Source organism: Podarcis erhardii, assembly GCF_964252035.2.
Source record: "Podarcis erhardii genome assembly, chromosome: 4".
NCBI lineage: Eukaryota > Metazoa > Chordata > Lepidosauria > Squamata > Lacertidae > Podarcis > Podarcis erhardii.
Genome location: NC_138508.1, coordinates 19,463,801 through 19,472,207, shown reverse-complemented (window position 1 = coordinate 19,472,207; position 8,407 = coordinate 19,463,801). Strand labels below are relative to the sequence as shown.

The 8,407-nt window shown below is 42.4% G+C and overlaps 1 long non-coding RNA gene across 1 annotated transcript; it reads right to left on the bottom strand.

Moving 5' to 3' along the window:
- Nucleotides 1–923: 923 nt before the first annotated feature.
- Nucleotides 924–1,371, bottom strand: LOC309341404. Its single transcript, XR_014156306.1, has 2 exons — nt 1,275–1,371; nt 924–1,019 (listed from the first exon to the last, which is right to left on the bottom strand). It is a non-coding gene; the product is annotated as an uncharacterized lncRNA (long non-coding RNA).
- Between the last annotated feature and the right edge of the window lie 7,036 nt (nt 1,372–8,407).

Below are 8,407 nucleotides of genomic sequence, written 5' to 3'. Positions count from 1 at the left end.
ATACCCAGAATATCTCGTTTTTTTTAAAAAAAAAGACCCTTCCATGTGATTTTATTTGAAGAAGTGCCCAAGAGTAAAATGATTGCTTATGACAACTGGGTTATCAGAAGTTGGTTCCATAATTAGTATTACATTAATTGCCTTTGCCCTGACTTCATTATCTCCCTCTTTTGAAATTCCGGACCCTATCTTCATTTGTTGTATGATATCTCAGTGCCAGTATAATTTAAACAAAACCTTGATCTCATCATCTTTTATTCCTTTGATTAATCTATCCCCGTGTCATTTCAATAAAAGGGATGCAGATTACTTTCCCATGAACTACCTTATTTGGGCAGCACGTTTCCGTCTGATAATATATCATGCTCTTACAATTTGATGGGTTTGATCGCCTATTCCCTTTGGGTTGTCAGCTACGTCTAACGCAGGCATATCTGCTTCACTACCATCCTCCTATGGAGCCAGTGATGGGAGCCACACCTCAACTTGTAGAGAGAAAAATGGACAGTCGAGCAGAGAGCTGCCACAAAGCTCAGAAGTTGATATCCATGAAGACACCATATCAAGCTACCTTGAGTCCTTTTTAGACTTTCTCCAAGATGCACATGGGCTAAAAGTGGATAGGGGGCAGGGAGCACACAGAAGCCCTGCCCCTGATGTTCCAAAGCATGTCATCTCCACTTCAGACCTTCCCACCTTGAAAGTGAAGGTCTGGAGGAAGGATCTAAGCATGTTCTGCGGAGCCCACATAGAACTGTGGGATCGTTTATATAATTTAGCAGAGTTTAAACGATTCCCTGTTTGAGTTTATGCAGCGACAAGTGGGTTGCTAACTCATTTGTGTCCTATCAATAATTACGGTATACCTTCCTGGTTTATAATCCCTTTCTGTCCCTCTTAAAGAAAACACACATGAATCTGAATCATATTAACATAAACTACTTTACTTTCAGATTCATTCAGGTTTACAGAGTTGTTCCTGAAGGCAGGCTGAGGTTACATAACAGATAAACTATATACTAGATAGTAGTCTCCTGCCAACCTAGCAGTTCGAAAGAACATCAAAGTCAAGTAGATAAATAGGTACCACTCCAGCAGGAAGGTAAAGGGTGTTTCCGTGCGCTGCTCTGGTTTGCCAGAAGCAGCTTAGTCATGCTGGCCACATGACCCGGAAGCTGTACGCTGGCTCCCTCGGCCAGTAAAGCAAGACGAGCACTGCAACCTCAGAGTTGGCCATGACTGGACCTAATGGTCAGGGGTCCCTTTACCTTTACCTAGATAGTAGTGAGTCATGAGAAAACTGCATCCGAGCAGTTACCAGTTAACACTCCTTGCAGCAACTGACCAACTGACAAAACTGCGTGCCACATAGAGGCAGTTAGTCCTCTCGGAATGTTGGAGTTCACTGACAGCTTTATATCCCACAAGAATCCTTCCTGGGATCAGGAATCTTGCCTTTTCAGGGTTCCTGATTGTGACAGACATTCTAAGCACTTCCACCTCCTCAACATGGGAAGGTCTGAAGAGGAGCGTGAGGACATCAGGAATGGGACTTTCCTGTGCAAACCTGCACACTCCCCACTGTTACACAACACCTTCAGACAAATGTGTGGATAGGACTCTATATTAACTCGTATCTTGTGACAGTGAATTCCAAAATGTCAACCTCTCATTTTCTCACCGTTTCTAGATGCAACCTTGCAAACCAGGGACTATCACACCATGCCAGGTTACTTTTGTGCTGTGTGAAAAAGTTCTTCCTGGGCACGTTCATTTGTTTTTAAAACAAATGGGTAATGAAACAAATTAGCTCCATTTGTTTCATTCATTTTGGTTGGAGAAAAGGGGCATTCTAAACAAAAGAGCTCTGAATGCAAATTCAGTCATTTTTCATTGGTTTTATTGTTCATTCATTAAGCTTGGGATGAAAAACCTGAAGCAGTGTGTACAGGTCACAGAAGTTTATAGGGATGGAGGAAACAGGGAGAGAGAGGGAGAGAAAATGGGAGCTATAAAATAGGGGTTGTCCTTTGTCCAGTCTCTCTGAAATTTGGCAGGTTTGATGCCCTTGGGGTGGCGATAGAGTGCCTGAAAAATGTTGTGCCATGTTGAATTGAAAACATGGAAGTTACAGGCAACAGAAGATTGGCAGAATTTCCAATTGAAATTAATGGAAGACAAAAAGCAAACAGGAGCAAATTCAGTTCAAAGAAATGGAAGATGAAATGAAGACAATTCAACCAAGCAGAAAACAAAAGGAATTAGTATCCCCCCCCCCGCCCGCATCTGCTTAGTAACAACTTTATTTCCCCTGAACTACTGCTGCTATGCTTTACACAAAGTCCCTCCTGTTCCAGGTGCTGTAATGCAGAATGCAGGTGACACAACAGGTAAGGGACAAAAGGAAGATGAATGGACCACTGCCAGCTTTTTGATTGGGAAGTAAGTCTTTCTGAAAGTGCAATGATTTTCCAATTGTTTCTTTCCTAATAAGAGTTTCTCAGGTTTTTTCCTTCTTTTTTTACTGATGAATAAAACTCAACAGCTTCCCCACATAATAAAGGAAACATATCAGATGCTACAAAAGAAGCAACATCAGCAGTTCAATGCAGTTTACAGCTTAATTGTAGTTCTAAATCAGGAATTAGTTACGAAGAAAAATATTGAATTTCGCCCCCATTGTCAGCCTTTGTACTTAGAGAATTTTTTTTAAAAAAAAAACCTTAAAGGATGAGCTACTCACAACGAATTTATTTCACAGATCTGGCCTGCAATTTGTTGGAGGAAGTGATTCCACAAAGAAAGGAAACAGAACAGAGCAGAGTGATGCATTGTCAATCAAAGGTATAATGAGCATTCAATCACAGTACAAAGATGTACAGAGCTCATGTCCTTTTAAGACTGCTGGAGTCACTTGGTGTATTTATTAGTTTGTATACTGCTCATCATGGAAAATATCAAAGTGGTGTGCAATATAGAATCACAAAATGCAAATAAAATATCAGAATAAGTGTAAATGCCAGCACTGGCTGCACCCAAAAGACATATGAAGGATATATTTTCTCCACTATGGGACAATTTTAGTCAGTCAATATAACACAAATGGGTTTATTGCTCAACTTAGGTCTGTGAGGGGAACCTCTTAAATTTGGAACCTCTTAAATTTGGCATCAAATACAAACCCCTCTGTAATCAGTTCCACTCAGCAGTTCCCAATCAGTGCTCTGCCAAAAGCGAGGTTTGTAATCGGCACTGAATTTAAATGTTCTGCTAACTTCTCAGGGGAGGAATGCAGGGGTCTTTGGGGGGGCTGTTCTTTACCTGCTTACCTTTTGAGGTGGCCCAAAGGTGTTTGCCAATGTCCTTTGTTTCGTTCTACAAATCATCATACCATTGCTCTGTGCTCTTCAGCATTCCCGGGTGCCCACACTTCAAGTCATACCTGGGGGAATACATTATCAGGTAACGCCTCCCATGTGGCTTTTGTAGATCTGGAAGGTGACTCTGTTTCCCAGCAACTGGTATTCACCTCCAACAGTAGCCATTTATATGCTTGGCCTCAATGAATATCATCTTAATGCTTACTGGAAAGAATGAAAAACACATGATAATCAAGCAGTTGGTCCCTTACCTTTCGCACCCCAACCTGGCCACAGTGGAGGAGGAGGAGTTTGGATTTGATATCCCGCTTTATCACTACCCTAAGGAGTCTCAAAGCGGCTAACATTCTCCTTTCCCTTCCTCCCCCACAACAAACACTCTGTGAGGTGAGTGGGGCTGAGAGACTTCAGAGAAGTGTGACTGGCCCAAGGTCACCCAGCAGCTGCATGTGGAGCAGCGGAGACATGAACCCGGTACCCAAGTTACGAGTCCACCGCTCTTAACTACTACACCACACTGGCTCCACACTGGATCACACTGGATCACAGTGATCCATGCGACTGGATCACACTGGATCACAGTGATCCACCTCCAGGCTTGAGGTGGAGGTGGTCACCTCCAGGCTTGACTACTGTAATTTGCTCTACGCTGGGCTGCCCTTGAAGCTGTCCCAGAAACTCCTCCTCACAGGGTCTCTGCCATGGGAGCATATTCACCCAGTGTTTTTCCAGCTGCACTGGCTCCCGGCAGAGTACAGGGTCAGATTTAAGGTGCTGGTTTTGATCTTTAAAGCCCTTCATGGCCTAGGACCCTCGTACCTACGGGACCACTTCTCCCGGTATGCCCCACGGAGAGCCTCAAGGTCCATAAATAGCAACACCCTAGTGGTCCCGGGCCCTAAGGAAGTCAGATTAGCCTCAACCAGAGCCAGGGCCTTTTCAACTCTGGCTCTGGCCTGGTGGAACGCTCTGCCTCATGAGACCAGGGCCCTGCAGGATCTGATTTCTTTCCACAGGGCCTGTAAGACAGAGTTGTTCCACCTGGCCTTTGGCTTGGAGCCAATTTGATCTCCCCCCCCCTTTCTTTTTTCTTTCTCCTCCTGTGATGAGGCTGCATTTTAATATTTTAATGTTTCAATATTTTAATGTTGTTTTTTAATCTTGTTTTTACGTTGTACTCATTCAACTTGTTTTTATTATTGCTTGTTAGCCACCCTGAGCCCGGCCTTGGCTGGGGAGGGCGGGGTATAAATAAAAAGTATTATTATTATTATTATTATTATTATTATTATTATTATTAGGTCAACTTAAAAATCCGCTCCCACCTAAATTCTAAAGTGACCCAAAAGGAAGCAGAGATTTCAAAGCTTTTTTCTCAGGGGAGGAAAACATTTGTGAACTTGTGGGAAGTCTTTCAACACAGTACTAGTGTAATTCCCACTCTTGCATTAATTCCTTGTCTATCATTTCTCATCATGAGAACCAAGATGGGGACGGGGAAAGGAAGGAAGCAGAGAAAAGATGGCTTCAGCACATTTAAAGCAGAGCACTTTTTTATCTTCTATAAATCAGACTGAAAACGGGCAGCACAAATGTGTGAAGAAGTGATTGATATTGGGACAAGGAAAGATATTACTCAAGAGTTATCTGAAACAGTTCAACTAGACTGCTCTAGAGGAACTAGTATATTAAGAAGTACCAGTGGTAAACCTCTGTAGTGCAGCATCGCTAATTTCTGGGCAAATGAGCTGAACAAGTATCTAGCCTTGAAAGATGATCCCCGAACCAGCCGCTTCTGCTGCATCATATTGAGACGATTAAGCTGGTGGCAGCTGAGATAAATTGATGATAACAGGGCACCACTGGGTTGCATATCAGTCACAATCTTTCACTGGGCCCCATTATGAAGGGAATATCTGCCCTCAGCTGTGACCTTTCCTTTAGTCACCCAGTTAATTTGCTCAGCAGGAACCAACCCAAACAGCGAGTAGCCAGAGATGCTGGTAGCTGCTAAATTATCTGACCTGAACCAACTTCGGCCAATGATAATTACTTCAAATATTGCTCGCTCTGAGATCATTTGCTTCCCCCTCCCGGTGTGAACACTGCAATTATACCAGCACCAGCCTTTTGAACACAAGGGGGCCCCCAAGAAATTGCTGAAGATAAGACTGTGTATTGACCACCCACTGTTGTCACTCCAACACGAAAGGAAGAGATAGTAGTGGGAACTATTTTTAAAGGACAGGAAAAGGGGGAGGGATTTAGAAGCCTTAGGCTACCTTGTTTTTTAAAGAGATATAATTATTAACACCCTTTCCCCCCCTCCCCGATCATCAGACGGCTTTTTGCCCCAACCAGTAACCTCTTCCCAAAGTGCTAAGAAATACATGGAACAAGAACGTTCAGATTGGCCACATTCACATAATACATTTAAAACACTATGATGCCCAGTGGAAACCCAATTGTGAAAGGGGGGTGGGCTATATTTGGTAAATAGGAATATTTGGAGCAAAATGAAGGAATGAAGCATCACCAGCAATGGAACTATACATTTCAAGAGGGCACCATGTCAACACTGCTCCAGCCACGCACTGCTAGTACTATTGCAGTGTGTCTGGCTGTCATGGCTCAGATGCCCATTGGCATCTATTAATAGGCAGAGATCACATGGCTCTATTAAGTATTGCTGCACAGGTGATGTTCACCCAGTTCTTAGGTCCATGGAGGTCAAAATGTTTGAACCGCATAAGTTTAATTGATGTGTGTTATATACTACCTTGCCTTAAATAAATCTTTATTTAAAGAAAACCTGTCTGAGACTCCAACTTACTAGTTATCCCCTCACAGAGGTCCTCCACAGGATACTCTGGGCTAGAATTTTAAGAGGAAAGGAAAAGAAACCTTCAGGTTTTTCAGTAAGGTGGGGGCAATTTATCTGAGTAAGTGCGGGCACACCGGCATGAGAGGAAAAAGTGCTGCTGCGCCCGCCGCAGGAGGTACTTCATGGCACTCCCCCTTCCTTTAAACAAATTACCTGGCCCTCCTTGCCATTCCTCATGCTGCAGTTGGCAGAGAATGACAATGAGAACTGCAGGGCATGACAACAGACTTACATTTGTATGTATATGGGAAGATATCTTAACCACTGACGGCATTAGCAAGGGGTTGGTGGCCATTTAGGCTTCATGTGGTGGAACCTCCTTGAGTAGCACAGAATCTTGCCTCAGACATTAGTTCCCCAACACATGGGGGGGAATAAAGTCAAGCGACAGGAACATGATGGAGGATGCAGGGCAAAAGAGCTCTCACACACCATGCCCCTGCTCCTCACATGTCTCTAATCACACAGGAGTGAAGGCCTGAACAAGGTTTGTGCCAAATCCCCGTGGTTCTCCCCATTATGTAATGCTGGAGATATGTGTGCTGTTTCACATGGCTTCTCCCCATGGTGTGTTTTCCCACTTTCCCTGCCAGCAACAGCCCATTATGTGGACCAGAAGTGGTTCAATAATGACTTGTTAGTGGAGAAGAAGAAAGAGGAACTCAGCATGGGTTTGTTTGTTTGTTTGTTTGTTTGTTTGTTTGCATCTGCAATCAGCTATTTTGGATGGTAACCCAATATTCAACAGCATCTCTAGTTTCAACCACAGCCTCTAGCAAAAACAGAATGTCTGATTTCCTGGTGGGCTAAGTCACAGTACTATTCTTCTTCTTCTTTCTTTTTTCTTTTGGATAAACTAACTCCTGTTACAACACTTTATCTACCAAGAAGAATGTGATATAGAAATCTACTTCACATTTAGTAACTTCCTATCAGTTTTTTGTTTTGTTTTGTTTTAAGTGAATGGTTGTACAAGAAATGGTAATGGGGTTAACATATTGAGGCACTGAATGGAATTGCCATAAGAAAGAAAGGAGGTCACGTGTGGTTACATTTGATTTATTAAGTATTCTCAGCTCACTGCGTATGCTTTAAAATCAATATGCAAACCAATAGCATCCATATAATTCTGCTATATTTTATATACACTTCTATATACAAATGAATAAACCAAAAACCTAACCCTAAGCACTGCAGTTTGTGAAGAAAGACTCCTGTTTCCCAATATTTCCAGAGGTATTTGTTTTGTTTTGTTTTGAGCAGGTGTGGTGCAGAATTGGGAATCTTTCTCTGCCGACAGGTTATTTATCTTTCTAAAATGGCCTTTGTTAGAAGGGGAGGCTGAAGTCTAGAGACCATTTCAAAACAATATTAGTCATCTCGGCATACTTTGTCAGCTAGATAAAAACACAAATGGGCTGGAGGTGATTTCTGGAGTCTGTTTTTTCCTAGCTGTTAAGTTTTTGATAAGATTGTCCAACTTCACACAAATATATATACACACACAAACAGCATGCCAGCATATCTGTGTGTATGTGTGTGCGAGAGACAGAGAGAGAGAAAATGTTACAGAAGAACCTGCATCTTTCTAGACAGATATGCCTGAGTTACTCCATGATTGGCTACCTGCAATGGCCAATCAGATCAGCAGTGCCAAAGGCATTCTATAGCTGCATATTTAAGTAAGCATGTCCTGGGATATTTTCTATAGCTCAGGGAGTGCCATGTGAACAATTCTGACCAATTAAGAGCTGAGGTTCCACGAATAGCTAACAATCTGGGTTCTGAGCTGGTCTGTATAAAATGCAGCTCTGTGCTTTCTGTTAATTATAATAGAAAATCTAAAAATAGCTATAGCATTTCCCCCTTTTGACCAAAGTGGGTGAAATTTTCAGGCATCAGAGCCCCTTGAGAAGTGAATGTGTAGAAAACAGATAGACCATTTCCCAAAATATACAGAAAGGAAAAGAAGAAGAAGAAGAAGAAGAAGAAGAAGAAGAAGAAGAAGAAGAAGAGGAAGAAGAAGTGCTATAAAACCTCAGGTAGATAAAGAAATTGCAATCCCCTCTCCACCCCTCCCCCACAAAAAATATAAATATACATTCCATCTTTTGTGATGGAATGAATACAGTGTTGTTTCACT